General features: G+C 43.2%; 1 long non-coding RNA gene across 1 annotated transcript; it reads right to left on the bottom strand.

Moving 5' to 3' along the window:
- Nucleotides 1-1,370: 1,370 nt before the first annotated feature.
- On the bottom strand, nt 1,371-2,178 carry LOC147465559 (uncharacterized). The gene is made up of 2 exons (XR_015188028.1): nt 1,749-2,178; nt 1,371-1,640 (listed from the first exon to the last, which is right to left on the bottom strand). It is a non-coding gene; the product is annotated as an uncharacterized LOC147465559 (long non-coding RNA).
- Nucleotides 2,179-16,883: the final 14,705 nt, after the last annotated feature.

The raw sequence follows: 16,883 nt of genomic DNA, 5'->3' as shown, positions 1-16,883 counted from the left end.
AAAATGCAGCTCCTCAACCGTAGCTCGAATGAGGTTTCTGATGGCTCGAATGGCTTCGAAAGGGGGGTAAAACGTCAGGACATCTGAGGGAAACGCTCTCGGAAAGCTGAATTTACCGATGCCGAAGTCGAAACCCTGTTTTCACTCTTGAAAGTGCGCGCGCGCGGACGTGATTTTGGGAATGAAATTGGCTCTCCACTGTCGTCGTGACTGTGCACACACGCGCTCCCTCCGCACCTACGCTCTGATACCAATTGAAGGAGACAGACACGATGTGGTTGGGGAGACTCCAAAGAGTGGCAGCTCCCCCTATACAATATACTCACTATAAGTATAGGGTACCAGTGGGCGGGCGCCCATGACCTGGGCGACTGGTCAAGGCACAGGCGCCTATACCCCAACACAAAGGTATGTATTGCAGCTAGGCCAGTAAATTCAAAGGTAAGTCTAGGATTTCAATTAAAGCTAGGAAACATTAAAAGGCTAATATTAATCAGCCCATCCTTAATTAGAAAATTGATCCTAGATCTTCTTTACCAAGTATGGCTAGTCCACATGTTCAAAGTAGCCCCCACTTGTTTTCTGTAAAGAAGATAGATTATGTATCGAAGTGTGCTAGTGAGTCAAAGGTAAGTCCAAAAAAGAAGGGGCGAGTTCTCTCAATTTGGAAAGGAAGGGAGGTGGCAAGTGTTCACTTTAACAAGTGGGGGAGATGAATGTAGCAAGAACGTATTGTTGGGTTTTTCTCTCTCTCACCCTTTCATTTTGCAATCCGAAGGTGGCAAATCAAGCAACCAGTCTCTCTCTTTCTCTCTCTCTCTCTCTCTCATGGGAGCACAAAGAGGTAGTCTATATGCTTGAGAACTTGGATATAAATGCAAATCCAACAAGTGAAAGCTTCTTCTTCATCATCATCATCTCCTACTAGTCTAGAAGAGGGTATATTAAGACAAACATTTACAATGATAGTAGCAGGTTACACAAGCTTAAAGTGCGATTTCTCTTAAGGTAGTCAGTTGAATTTGTAGAAAATCGAGGAGTCTACGCCATGAATTGTCCCTGAAATGCAAGTGAACATGAAACATGTGACTTCTTTTATTGCTGAAAGCACAAGCCAAAGGTTGTTTGTGAGTCAAAAGTGGAAGAGAGCCGTTATTCTCAGTTCTTAAGTTGACTACACGAGACCAAACATATGTTGAGACCTAAAGCTCATCTCTCTCTCTCTCTCTCTCTCTCTCTCTCTCTCTCTCTCTCACACAGCGCTAACTTTGTACAAAGCCAACAAAAAAGAGAGAGCAGGACCAGGATTTGGACCACAGACGACCTAATTGGAACCTTTGCTACAACGTCTTCATAGTGCCATATATATGAGTCCGAAACATTGTTAATAAAAAGGAAACGTAATGAATGAAAGAGCAGAATTCTTCAGGAAAAAAGAACACATCTGGAAGAATACATCTGTAAGATTTTTGTACAGTTGGACTTGGTATAGGGAGCGCGATCGCACATGATGATGAGGAAGCGCCTCGACGATGTGCTTTGATCACTTTGGAAAATAAGTGTGACCAATTGAATGCGCCTAGCGGTAGCTGGTTGTTGCGTTATATCTTCATTAATCAGCAGCATTGCAGCAAAAGCGCCTGCAAAGAACACACGCAATCAGACATGACAAATATATGAGCAGACACACACACACACAGAGAGAGAGAGAGAGAGAGAGAGAGAGAGAGAGAGAGAGAGATTGTTACGAGGAAGGCTGCGTATCCAGGCTTCGGCCAGGTGAGAGAGGTGCCATGTGTATGCAGCACAATACACACGCGCCGATAAGGACGGTCCGTCGGTCTGATATGCTAAGGGATGAAAATGATGATTGTCCAGACTCCACCGGGGCAGGTATATCTCTCTACGAGTCTACATATATTTATTGCACGTGCGTGTGTGTACATGAGATAATGTGTGTGTGTGTGTGTGTGTGTGTGTGTGAGAGAGAGAGAGAGAGAGAGAGAGAGAGAGAGAGAAACTCTACCTTCTACTTCTGGTTCTACCAGGACAAAACGCTTGGCGCGTATTATGGTTGTGTATGTGCACACAGACAATGCGTGCATTATGCGCAGGTGTCTGTGGACGCGCGCTGGATGTATCGTGTGGGGAGAGAGAGAGAGAGAGAGAGAGAGAGAGGGAGAGAGAGAGAGAGAGAAGTAGTTATTAATGACTATAAATGAGTGCCAACTTGCACTTGGCTTGCAGAGGGTGATGGTGGAGAAGGCTGCGAATAACTGCCCAAGCAGAGCAGGACGTGAGACCGGCGGGGGGGGAGTCGGGGACGAGAGAGAGAGAGAGAGAGAGAGAGAGAGAGAGAGAGAAGGAAGCGTGTCACTGTGTGTGTGTGTGTGTGTGTGTGCGCGCGTGTGTGATATAGAGAGAGAATGTTGGGGCCCGGTCACGAAGGCATGTGGGGGGCGTCGGGCGTCCAATGAGAAGGAGATGTTAAAATTAGGGCACACAAAAATGACCTGGATCTTGCCTGCGTCACCCACTCCTTTTGCGTCACCACCCACTCCATTCTCCCAATATAAAAATCTGATGGGCCGCGCAGAAGGCATATTTTTCTGTTACTGTCAGCCATTTTAAACATCCGATGGGCGTGCGCAGAAGGCATATTTTTCTGTTACTGTCAGCCATTTTAAACATGTTAGCGTTAAAAGGGTTTGACGTCAACTCCTCAACCTTGGCATTGCTTCTCACGAGCATCGTTTTTTGGCTCCTTAAAAAAAACAGGCATTAGAGGCAAAAGCTCATCTGACGTCCTTTCCCACGGCATGTGCAACCATGAGATTAGGGGCTCCGGACCTAATATCTCATGCAGAGCGAGGGGTTTCCGGGGTCCATATTTGAGGGGTTGACAGTGAATGTAACGCCTCTATCTTCATGCAAAGTAAATGTATAGGGAGGGCTTTGTGAGCAGTGGCAAGGACCACATGGAGATGTATAAGTGCATATGCTCCAAGTTCTCTCTCTTTGAACTATGACAGAGCGTCTCTATCTCAACTTGTTTTCGTCAGACCTATTAGATGTGATGCATGGTCATCCTTTGAATAGGGTTTTGCACATTATTCAAGGTGCGCTTCCTAGCTCAATATGGCATATGCAGGTTTCTACGCACTCGTGCGAAAGCATATTCTATGAGCTCTCTTTCCCTTGTCGTTCTTTGCATAGTTTTGGTGCTTCTCTCTATAGATATATTTTGGCATGAGAAGGTAAATGTGCCACTCCTTTGAATATGGTTTTTGTAGGCAAATTTTGGTGTGGGGTTTTTGGCTTCAAGCGTTGATCAACATATGGTGCTTGAGCTCTCAAGCTTTGAATAGGGGTTTTCTCTTCCCCTACTAATGCACTACAAAGGTTTCTCTTTATTTGTAAATTATTGTTTGAGAATGGAAAGAAAGGGTGGTTTCTCTCTCTCAATGCAATTAGCTATGTTTACATTTTGAAGACATGTCACGTTATGGACGATGCTGACATGGGAAGATAGGTTCATGATGAGTTTTTAATCGTAATGGTTGTTGTTTTCTCTAGGCATGCAAAGAGTGGAGCATTCATTGCTCGAATTAGAATCACTATGAAGAGGGTACACAACCCTAAAACCATTTCTTCACCTCATGCACACATAGAACCTCTTGCTACAGCACCTTTTCCTACATCCACTGCACGCATAAACCCCTTTGTGCATGCTTGGTTTCCATTGCCAGCCTCATCCAATGAGCTTTCTTTTTTGGCATAGCCCCTTTTGTAGAGCTAAGAGATGGGAAAGTGTGGTGCTGACTCTTCCAAGGAAATGCAAGCTGTATTAGAAGAACAAAAATATGTCATAGAAGAGATTAGGCAAAGTCTGGTAGAAGAACAACGAAAACTGTCGGTCTCGGTCTCATATCAAGCCATAGGCAAGTTCATCTTCCAAGACAGAGAGAGGGAACTACACCAAAACTAGCTAGGGTATTGAAGTCATTTTAGAAGCAACAAAAATCCCAAATGACTTGGCTGTCATAGAATAGATGGTCAAAACATTTGATGCCAACACAACCACAATGATCATCAATGGTGCAATTACAAATTCCCATATCTTCAAATTACCATTCAACTAGAAAGAGCAATTACCCTACACTGTTGACACCATCAATAGTTTTTTTAATGAAACACCTAAATCCACAAAGAAGAGGAGTTTGGGTGGACAAGAAATTCCAATATCCACACTCAAAAAGAAAGCGACATACAAGTTTTCCACTTAGTAAGGAAATCAACTTCAAGAATAATCTGACCTATGTGTCTGAAAAGCTCTTCAGTATGTTACTAGCCAGAGTAATAAACAGCAAAACCCTAATTAATCTGAGCACTATTTTATACCACAATGTGGTAACACAAACAAGAAAATTCAAAGCCTAGTATATATAGCATTAGTTTTACTAGGCTACCTATTGAAAACATCAATGTCAAAAATGTTATGTTGAGATTGAGTAGGGTAGAAGCCTAGAAAGGCTAGACACTGGCTTTGGAAGCACCAAAAGAGAAAACTAAAGTAGCCACACAAGTGACCAAAAAGCACACTCTAGGCAAAAGACTAGGAGGAATCTCTGAATTGGCTTCTAAGAAACAAAAACTGACAAAAGGCTTTTGGGATCAATTGAGTGCCAAAGTAAAGGACCCAGTCAGAACATTAGGAGTCTAGAAGAATTCTGAAAAATCCACTACAAAAACAACTAGTACTTCTCTAGTTACTACCACCTTGAAGACAACCATACAAAAGAGTGTAAATCAAACATCTGAACAAGAAAGAATATCATAACAAGCAATTCTTGTCACTAGACAAGGTACAATGGCTACCATAACCGTAGTTCAAAAAGTTATAGATAGGCTTAAATCTTTACAAAAGAACATGATATTGGGTGATTTGATTATTGACACCTCCAAAAAAATTGTCATATCATACAATGTCCCAGTTATCACATATGAGACTAAGAGAATCGAAGTCGACACAATCATAGATGGTTTTATTGCCATCATTCAAACTGGCTGGAACACTATTGTCAATACTCTATCGAATAAATGATGGAGGCCCAGACATCCATGCAACATGCTCAAATTGCTCGCCTACAGTAGTAGCTAGAGCAAGAAGTTGTCAAGGATGAGAACTACAAAAAGGATGTGTTGAAGCTCAACGAGATTTTATTAGAATAAGAATATGAAAGGAAGCGGCCCACCAATAAAATCAAAGAACTGCAATAGTAAACAGAGCAACTCAAGCTGTTAAAATTTAATTTATATCACTACAACAAAAGAAGGTGTTATCGACGCATATATTGACGCTGCCCATCGCTATGAGCGTCGCTATACGCGTCGCTGTGAAACCAGTCGCTATTAGCGACGCTGATAGCGACGTGTATAGCGATGTGCATAGCGACGCATATAGCGACGACCATAGCAGAAAAAAAATTTCTTGGACAGAGGGCAGGTAGCCTGGCCTGTGCCCAGTTAAAAGACGGACACAGCCATAGCCAAACTTCTTGCCCTCTGTCCAAGAAAGCGAGCAGCACCAAAATATCAACCATGCTCCCGCGCGTAGAAATTTCAGCAGAGTTCCCTTTGTTTTTACATAAACTTTTTAAAAAAAACCATATCATGTATACGCCTCCTACATGCTATCCATGCAGGATCTCACATGAGATTTAAGGCCAATGAAAGACAACCGTACCAACTGAAAAGCATAACCATAACGAACCATAACCATAACTTAAAAGCATAACCATAACCGGCTATAATCACTTTGATCAAAACCATAATGCAGATAACCATAACCATAAACAAAATTAACAATAACCATAAGCATAACCAGAAAGAGAAACAATAACTGTCTATACAATGACAATGACAATAATCATAACCATAAGGAAAACAATAACTGTCTCAACACTAACTGTTTGTACAAAAAAGAGACACAGAAGCGTGTCTGTGTCTCACAAAGCATATAGATGAAATCTGGTCCACTAATGACTAGGCGTCGCAACCTGCACATAGGACAACTCACAAAATTAGTATTGATATTACTTCACATATACTGACTTAATTAAATCAACTCACACATATTAACGTCTCACCTCAAGCGATCAGCGAGACTGTAAGGCCTCCCAGTCTATAGGCTCTCCTGAAGCTTCAAGATCATTCAGTACTTCATAGATACCTCTGCGATATCCATGTGACTCCTCCTCGCGTGATGGAGCTCGATGCATCGTAAGATTCTGCGTTTATACAAAAATCAAAGTAATAAGAATACATGATTCATCGCGTTTTAAAAAACGCCATAGTTAAGATTGGATTAAAAACTCACAAACTCATAGCGAAAGGTGTCGAAGCCTCCGCTCCCAAGATGAGATGTCCCCCTAGTCATATGTCGTACCTGCGCGGCCTCACGCTGTTGTCTGAACCGCGTGGCCGCTGTCTGCTCATCCTCCCTAATCTGCAGCCACGTCTCATGTGGGATGCCCGAAGGCTTCGGCGAGCCGGTCTTGAAAGCCTTCCGAGCTGCATCTCGTCGATGTTTGATGGTGTCCCGTGCAACACCCTTGATCCACCGTGCCGAAACAACGGAAGAACCCGGAGTAGGCTGGTACTCTTTCAGGATGGTCTCCACTATGTAAGTGACTTTTTCCTTTTCTTGCTGATCCCAAGACGTCAGAATGCTGGTCGAAAAATGCAGCTCCACGAGCTGGCGAATCCGCTGTTGCATCTCAGTCCCGACTCTATCCATGTCAACAGAACCATCTCCCCGTACAGTATAGAGCTTGGAGGCACTAGGATTGTGTGCCCCCCAAGGTGTCCGAGGTGTGCCAAGAGGTGTGTCGAGAGGTGTGCCTGGGTAAGACGGGGGTCGTGAGCGAGGAGGGGTCGAAACATTCGACGCGACCAAGCTGGCCTTCGCGCAAGTGATGGCCATCTGGAAGATAACGGTGGTGGCCTTGATAAATTGTCTTTCGAAGAGAGGTAGAATAGCGCACATCCAAAGACTACCCGCAAATTGGACATGCATTGTATCCCGAAGTTGTTAGTCCTGCATATATCAAAGCATGAATCAGGCCAAGGCAAAGGGCTTGCGAATAGCAAGAATTTTATAAATCAAAAACCATTACCAGAAGCTTCTCCGTATCCTGGCCAATCATGCATAGTCCACATAAGAATTCCATGGATCCTTGCATGCTGACGTTGTCCTACTGGTTCAACCGCATCTGCTATGTCGATCCCATGCCATAACTCCTGGAGCTCGTCAACTAGTGGAGCTAGATAAACATCCATGTCTTTTGCCTTGAACTTACCAGGTACAATCAAGCTTAAAATCAAATGACCCTACTTGATAGCAAGCCATGGCGGGAGGTTGTAATTGATAAGGCACACATGCCAAGTGCTCCATGACGAGCTTCTCAAGCCAAATGGATTGACTCCATCCATTGCCATGCCCAAACGCAAATTGCGTGGTTCACTCTTAAAATGTGGCCAGGTATCTTCAATGTGCCTCCAAGCCTTCGAATCAGCGGACACCCGAAATGTTGCGTCAGTGGATCTATTCGTAGAATGCCACCGCATCAACTTTGCAATGGAACCACAACGAAACATGATTTTTATCCTAGGAATAATAGGGAAATGCCGCAACACTTTAGCTGACACTGTCTCGCCAACTGCATCTTGTTTGTAGCGCATTGCTCCGCACTTAGGACACGACACACAATCTGCGAATTCATTGCGAAAAATAACGCAATCATTTGGACATGCGTGAATCTTGTTGTAGTCCAAGCCAACTGAGGTCAGAAGTTGCTTTGCGTTTGGCCTGGAGGGGGGCATTTCATTGCCAGCCGGGAGAAGTTGCTCCCGCAATAACCTGTTTAAGCCACATTAAATTAAAAAGCTCTCCAAGCACATCACCGTTGCAATCGGAAAATCTCTTTTGTAAATTACGTACCTAAACAAAGCAGTGACGCTTGGATCTGACCACCCGTACACTGACTGAAGATTCAAAAACGCCAGACAAGTACGAAGCACAGATATTTTGGTGCCTTCATAGATTGGTTGACGTGCCAACTTCCTCAACATGTCTTCTGGTGCCGCTTCGTTCGCGTTCTCCTCGCTTGTCTGGAAGAAGGCATCCAGCATCTCCTCCATGCCGTCGTCTTCTGTCTGTAAGCCCATTTCTGCTTCCATCCGTGGCTCTATATTGGTCGGACCTTCACGCATAATCTTTTTTCTCTCTCTCTCAGATGTAGGTGCTATGTCGCGAAAATCAATGCCCGTTTCGTAGGAGTCGTATCACAGCTTCTGTACGGTTTCTCTAGCTCATTTTCTGTTGATCTTCGATGCTCGTGGCACTAGAGGTGGATTGTACAATCTCTATCTATCCTACATGGTACGCGTGGCCAGAGTGTAGATCCGTCAACACCTCAGTGTGGAGGTCGTATGTCCAATGATCATTAATGAACAATCCTTCTAGAGTCGACGTGTTAACGGTTTCTTGTGAGATAGAAGCAATGTTGCTCCCCGTGGTTTTACTTGTCACCAACGGTACTCTAGAGGGAACTTCTGAAGGAGGCAGCTCAGCAGGGCCTTCTTGGTAAGAAGTTGGCAGGATATCCACATGGACACTCTTTGGGGGTGTGGGGTCCATGTGCGATGTGAAAGGAGAGTCCACTTCCCCACCCCCTTCGTGTGCTTCATTTGCATCAGGTTCCGAGCGAGTAGCTCTACCTAATGTTTCCATGAAACGGCTAAACATACTAGTACTAGGCTGTGGGGCTTCGGGAGGTACGTGGCCTTCTCTCTCAGTGTTTTGGGTAGGGTATGCTTCCATGATTTCTGAGTCGGAGGAGGAATCACTAGCGGCTATTTTAGGGTCTTGGGTGGTGCTACCTTGTGTCCCCGCTGAGGGTCTAGAGCCTATCGTGGATGGGTAATGGGTGTCCGTATGAACAGAGGCACCCTCAATATGCCCGTGTTCTAGCACCCGCCCAGAGCGTAAGTGCATGTGCTTTTGATACCCTAAGGTGTCAAAAAGCTGCTCTAGGAGGCCTTGTGACTAGTTTTTAGCATGTTTTTTGTTTGTTTTTTTGCTAGATTTTTTAGAGCGTGTCGTGGAATGGGCCGTATGATAGCTCGAAACGAGCGTATCGCTAGGAGGGACGCGCTGTGCTTTACAGCCCACCGTTTGGTTCTACGTTGCTCCAGAAAAGCCCGAAACAGTCTTTTTCTAGCTGGGGAACTAGGCTCCAAATAGCAAGTCTAAGGGTGCAAGTGGGAAGAGAAGGGAGGAGAGTGGAGGACTTTTCCCACATGCTCTCATTCCCTCTTCAGGAGGTAGGGTATATATATAAGAGTGAGTCTAGTATATATCATAAGACTGAGGACTGAGGCTTGGGCTTGGGCTTGGGCTTGGGCTTGGGCTTGGGGAACCGATCCCGATCTAACTTTTATACAAACCAACCCGTCCGTTTTTATAACTCACGTTTTTTATTTTCGAAAATCTAACCTCCCCCTCGCTCACGTTTTTATTTTTCGATTTTCTTTTTTGAAAACATTTTTTTTTTCATTTTTTTTTTGAGATATTATTTGGTACGCGTTTTGGTGCGCGTTGACCTCACCTAACTATTTACTGTCCCACCTACCTACTGACCTGCTAATAAGTGGTTCACCTAATTACTAACCTGCTTAATTAACTAACTGTGCGCCTAACTGTGCACAAACCAGAAAACACAGAAAACACAGAAAATGCAGAAATTGAAACTTGACAGAACTGTGCAGTGAAAACACAAAAAACGCAAGAAATGCTAACTGTGTAAGCTGAAATCTGAACTTAATAGAACTAGCAAAACAGACCTTAATAGAACACAGAAAACTTGAATGCAGACAACAATAATCAAACTTAAGCCGAGCCTTTCCTGCATAAAAAATAACTTCAATACAATTTACAGGTCGCCATTGGAGCTTCACGCGCAGCAGCTCCCCGGCAGCGACGCCAAAAATGTCAAGGCTAGGGACTTGCGACGCGCCGTGTGCGAGCCACAAAGGCTCCTAGCACACAGTCATACAACAGACAAGCTCACAAGGAAGAACGGTGTGTCACTCACCTTCCTGCGTAGTTGCGAATGAAGGATTCCCGCGCTGCGAAGAAGAGGGAGACGCCGCTACGCCGCGCTCAACCGCCTCACCGCCATCGTGCCGCCGCAACGCTCGATCGCACACACACTCTCACACTCTCTCTCTCTCTCTCACACACGCACACACACAAGGAGATGGTGAAGGAGAAGGTGGAGATGGAGCAAGAGCAGCTTCTATTGCACAATGAGAGAATGACTCAATTTTAGGTTTAATTGGCTTTTATGTGAGCTCACCCCATTCACACTTGGGCGCCCATGCTTAGCCAACTAACCCTAGCATGTTCGTGTTAGAGTGCGCCTCTCATCGGCGATCACTCTACCTTTCCCTATTGGACCGACAAGCCCAGTGCCTAACTCTACTTAAATAAATAATACGGTTACGGTGTCCGTCGTAGGCTATAGGGTGTCCGTGAGCCACGAGGGTTAACATTGCCCCCCTTCCTGATGTAGATTCCGTCCTCGGAAGCTATTGAGTTGAAGCTTGGTATGTCCATGTTGTAAAGCATCTAGATTTGAATCTGCAAGGCAAAGTCACTGTTTTAGCAAGCGGAATTATATTGCCATAAATCATGAGGGGAATGTAAAGTACATGTGGAAATGAGTAAATGCAAGATTTATGAAATGTTAGACTGCCATTAAGGACAAATAGATTGCACTTTGAGTAAATTAATTAATCAAGAGTTTTGAGCTTATGGGTGAGTCTATCAATTAGTTAGCTATGACTAAGGTTAAAACAACTACTCTAGTACTAGCTAAGCTAAGAAGATTATCTAAATGCAAGATTCCCTAATTATGCTTTTCAGCTTTGATTAGCCAACTCGCTCTCACAACTGCAAACAAAAGCTTGAAATGTTAACTGTAAGCTCAATGGAAGTCTTTTAATTATTATTATTATTTTATTTTTTTAAAAAAACTACTTTTTTACTTTGGGTCACAATCATGTGACGTGTGTGCTTATTTTGTATGTCCGGGGTTTTTTTCTTCTCAAGGAAAAGCGCCCACACTGGGAACCTCTAGGGCTCTAGTACCATAGACAATACATGTGAGTGAAGTACCAATTCCAGCCAGGATTTCTCTTCCAGCGTAAGATTTTTCATTTGTGGCACTTATGTTGTTTTCTTTTTCTTTTTTTTACTTCCATTTCCTTGGTATTCGCACTAGTGTTTTTTGTTGTTTAAGTGAGCAAGCCTTTCTCTGCCTAAAACATTCCTAAGGTCTCAAATACTCGGATAATTTTATTAGCTAGGCCTAGTGGTCAAGTAAATGAGTTAACCTAAAGTCACGGTCTCCTAATCTCCAGGCTCATCCATAAGATTAAACTGGAGTTCAATCAACTTAAGCAAAGACAAATTTATACATCTATAATGGTAGATAACAATCATAACTATTGCACTCAAACAAAGAATGAAAAATCATTATTAGCAATTACACATATCCACCAACATGAATCATGGAAAGTAGTACACCTGGAGGTATGGAGTGGCTCATTTCGTTGAAGCAGATGTCCTCAGCCATGTGGATGGAGATCCATATAAGTCCTACCTAACACATCCAAAAACAGGCACTATACCTCTAAGAGGCATGTCAGTGTGAAAAATTAAAACTCCTAAAAAACAAACTCAAAACACAATCTAGACCCCTAACCTACCTATCTGTCAGCCCTTTTAGAATCAAGGAAAGAGGATATTATATAAACCGGGTGGCCACCCTAAGGCTAGGCCTCTATCCTCATCATCTAGATAAATAAAATCGTTGTCCGTGAGGCCATAGTCTTCCTGGGTCTCTATTAGTTCCTCTTCATCATCCTCTTGTGCAAGCATGCTAATCAAGAACCTCGCGATGCGTGGATACTCATCTTGTGCAAAAGAATAAGCATGTGCCATTGGAGACACATTCGCTACTGGGTAGGGATCACTAGTTAGCCATAGACGTATCAACCATTCTAACTCCTCAAAATTTCTCTCACATGCAAGGCTCTCTATCAAATCCCATTCGCAAGAAAGTATAGGGTAGCATACGTAGAACACTTGAGGAAAAGACAAAGGGTACCTTTCATAAAAAATAGAAGTGCATGCCTCTGGTGAAGTAGCCATTTCTGACAAGACAGATAGATTTGGTTAGGCCTTTAAAACATAAGAGTTGTTTTTGTGTGTTTCTTGAATTGACACGGTGAATTTGGACTTATATGTAAGATCTGATAGGGTGCTCTCTCGTTGCTAGTCGCTCTTGCTCTTTATTATTTTTTGTGAGTATAAGGCTATATATATACATTCCCTAAGATTGGAATTGAGAGGTCAGGGAGGAAGGTTGAGAGGGGAGCGAGTGAATGATTGATGTTAGCAAACACTCCCCCCTTCCTTGGGTAGATCATACCTTTTGGAATGAGGTCGTCACCTTTTGAAACCAATTGTTCCAAGTTGTTATGGGTGAAGGTTTTAACCAATAGTTTTCGACCGCCCTATGCGTTTCATCTAGTTGCAAGGGTGGTAAGGTACTCTCCCATGATTTTATTTGCAACGTTGTTGTAGGTGGTGAACTTACCCCGGGAGGTGCAAACTCTTTCGTGCTTGTATGGATATGTACAGTGGTAGGTGGAGGTTGTGTCGAAGCTTCTATTTGCGTATAGGAACTACATGAAGAGCAAGAAGCTTCATTTGATTTCCCTGTTCCTGAGCTAGGTGGAACAAATCGTTCTTTCTTTGGTACCCAAACTAGCTCTAGAGCGGGTGTGTAACATTCCATGATTTTTTCCTTTCCACGATTTTCAATTTGTTTTGGAGCCACAGGATTGGGCTTATATGGGCCAGGTGACAGGTAAGAGTACACTTTACGTTTGGGCACCCAGATTTGATCATTTCCTTCATAGTATCCTTGGGCTTCCAATAGTCGTTTAGGAATCCAACGCAATGTTTCTTTACATTTCTTGGAGTGAGTGGGACGGTTCTTACGAGGTTTCCATTTTTTTGCATCAACCATGTTCACTACAGAGGCTTTAGGGACCCACTTGTATGTTTTCTCTGTTATATTAGGATGGTTCTTGTGTGTCTCAAGCTTTCTTTCAACTACATCAGTTGAAGCTCTAGAGAGTTGGGCTATGGGGACGTATGGTTCAACCTCCTGGGCATGCAATGTCTTGGGTTTTATTTCCTTAGGCAATATCTCAGGGACTATGGCTTGAGTGGTAGGGCTAAGAGTTGGTTTTAGCGTTGTAACACCCCCAGTCCCCCAATCAATAGTGCATTTGGTGGCTATCATCCACGTGCGGCCTAGGTTTATATTACCCTCCATAGTTCCAGTAGGCATGACCAAAAAGTCTTGAGCTACAATTCCATTGTCATAACTGACAGAAGTGTGCCAGATTCCAAAAACCGTAGTTTTTTTCTTGTTGACACCCTTGACTTGGATAATACTCTCAGATAGAGGTGGCTTCCCTAACTGACACCACACCCCATAGGATAGCAGATTATATTTAGCACCTGTGTCCAATAAGGTGTTATATAGCACTTTTCCATAGGCACTATTTAACTCAATAGGGTATCGTAGAGGTGTGTCAGAGTCCAACCCATCCTCTTCGATTTCCACGTGGAATGCATTTGTGACTCCAAGGTTAGCCTCTCGTTTGTGTCTTATACGTTGTTGTCGCTCCTTAGCCTCAGCTTGAGCTTGTATCTTGTTTAACTCGGTTTGTGCTTTGGCGGCCTTCTTTTGATGAATGGCCCGTAGTTCTTCTTGGCTTAAAGGATCATAATATCTTTTGAATTTACTCCCATTGAGGAATCCAATGGTTTCAACTCCATCAAGAGTTTCCACACGAAGGGTACCTTGTGGGGTAATTTCACATACTCTATATGGTCCTTTACCAGCATATTTCAACTTTTTCTTCTCTTTACGTACTCCATACATAAGGACTTTATCACCAACTTTGATGTCCTTGTCCTTCACATGGCGATCAAACCACTTCTTTCTCCTATCCTTTTCCACAAGAGCATTTTGCACAGCCAACTGTCTCTCTTCGTCTAGTTTTTCTAAGATATACAAACGCTCGGTTAAGGGGTTACCATTCCATCCTTCTTGCGAAGCTACCCTAAGACTAGGAATGACAAACTCCCAAGGCATAACCGCTTCTTTGCCGTATACCATTTTGAATGGCGTACAATTAATAGCCACTTTATAAGCAGTACGATAAGCCCATAGAGCAGATGTCAACTTCAAATCCCAATCAGTGCGATGAGCTTCTACCGTCTTGGTTAACATAGAGATTAGAGTCTTGTTGGTGCTCTCGGCTTGTCCATTAGCTTGCGGGTAATAAGGTGTAGACTTATGGTGGGATATCATAAAGGTCGTGGTAAGCTCTCTTATTACCTCATTTATAAAATGGGTACCATTATCACTAACAATTTCAAAAGGGCAACCAAATCTTGTGATAATGTTCTCAAAAAGAAACTTAGATGTTGTCCTTGCGTCAGCTTTTTGTGAAGCCTTAGCTTCAGCCCACTTTGTTACATAGTCCGTAGCAACTAGAATATATCGAGATTGAGTGTTGCGAGTTGCGGGACTAATTGGACCTACAAAGTCTAAGCCCCATTTTTCAAATGGTTGGGTTACTTTAATAGGATGTAAGGGCATTCTGTCTTTGCGTTGTGTGGTCTTGTAACATTGGCACTCATCACACCCTTTTGTAAAAAGTGATGCATCCTTAAATAAAGTTGGCCACCAATAGCCTGATTGCAGCACCTTTCTAGCAGTCAGGTCTCCTGAAAAATGTCCTCCTGCTATGCCCATATGTGCTTCTTGCAAGATATACAAATATTCATCCTCGCGGGCACAACGCCTAAGAATATCGTCCTTGCCTAATCTATACAGAGTTCCAGCAATCAAACAATAGGGTTCACATTCTTTTACTAGCCTTCGAGCGATATCCTTACGAAGTTCCTTGGGTGGAAAACCATTAACTAAAAAGTTAACAATGTTCTCACTCCATTCAGGCATAGTCTCAACTATGAATAGGGAAGTATCGGGTAATTCATCATCAACTCCTGTAGGGGCTTCACCATTGGGTATGCGAGACAAATGATCAGCCATGACGTGCCTTTTACCGGGTCTCACTACAATCGTGAAATCAAACTCCAGAAGAATTAACAACCATCGTGTGATTCTTCCTGTGGAGCATGGCTTGTTTACCAGATACTGCAACGCTTGATGATCCACATAAAATACAAACTTGTTTGCCAAAAGGTAGTAGCGAAATTTCTTTACTGCATAAACCATTGCCAAACCTTCTCGCTCTGTAGTGGTGTAGTTCCTTTCAGCATCGTTCAATTGATGGCTTGCAAAGCTAATGGGATAGTCCAATTTATGTTCTCCTGGTTGAGTGAGAACACACCCAATACCAAAGTTTGATGCATCAATATGCACATGGAAAATGACATCCCAGTTAGGTGTCCTTAAAATCGGAGCACTTGCTAGTGTTTTCTTCAATTGTTCATAGGCCTGGTCACACTCTTCAGTCCATTTAAATTCAATGAGAAGCTTGTACAAAGGACGTGCTATCTCAGCGAAAAATAAAATAAACCGTCGATAATAACCCACGTGTCCCATGAACCTTTGAACTCCCTTGTAATTGGTTGGTGGTGGTAACTCTAGAATCACTTTAATTTTGCTCTCATCGGTTGAGATACCATTCTTGGATACTATATGCCCTAAAATAACTCCATGTTTGACCCAAGATTGGCATTTGAACGGGTTCAATGAGATACGATATAACCTACACTTTTCAAACACCTTCCGCAAACATGATAGATGTTCTTTCCAAGAAGAGTAAACACAAAGGTCGTCTAAGAAAGCTTCACAAAACTCTCTCAAATATTCTTTAAAAGCAGTGTTTATTAATCGTTGGAATGTAGCAGGGGCATTTGTTAAGCCAAAAGCCATCACACGAAATGCAAACACGCCAAATTCCGTGATGAAGGCAGTTTTAGCTTGGTCCTCTAGCGCTATCGTGATTTGGTTGTAGCCTGAGTACCCATCTAGAAAGCTATAAGCTTCCTTGCCTGCAACTCTTTCGAGTACATGTTCGGAATATGGTAGGGGGTAATGGTCTCTTCTAGTAGCTGCATTAACTTTTTTGAGGTCCACGCACACCCTGAGTTTCCCATTCTTTTTTGGCACGATAACTATTGGAGACACCCATTCAGAGTGTTCAATAGGATATATGAACCCACATTTGATAAGCTTTTCTAGTTCTTCTTGAATGATCTTTGCGTACTTAGGATTCATCGGGTAGGGTCTTTGTTGTACGGGCTTCGCAGTGCTAATCATAGGGATTGTATGTTGGACCACAGAAGGTGGAACACCTTTCATATCATGGTGTGTCGAAGCGAATATGTCCTTGAATTCCTTGAGAAGCTCTTTGAGGACCGCCTCTTCAACTTCTGTGAGGTCTTGGGCAATAAAAACAGGTTTTGATTCTTCACCGGGGTCGGCTAATTCTATTTCTTCAACTATTGCCGGACCATCATAGATTCCATTATTCCCATCGATAGGTATTCTTTGGGCTTTTGTGTACACAACCTTTGCTTCCCCTGTGGTGTAAGATTTGAAATGTTCTGGTGCAGGATGCAAGTCTGTGGATTCTGGTTGTGCTTTGGTTTGTGCTTCCATTTTTGCTTTCTTGTGTTGTCGAGTTAACTCTTGGTT

Source organism: Adiantum capillus-veneris, chromosome 1 (assembly GCF_014529385.1).
Source record: "Adiantum capillus-veneris isolate H3 chromosome 1, ASM1452938v2, whole genome shotgun sequence".
NCBI classification, from domain to species: Eukaryota; Viridiplantae; Streptophyta; class Polypodiopsida; order Polypodiales; family Pteridaceae; genus Adiantum; species Adiantum capillus-veneris.
Note: the sequence above shows the minus strand (reverse complement) of the source record. Positions and strands in the feature narration are given on the sequence as shown.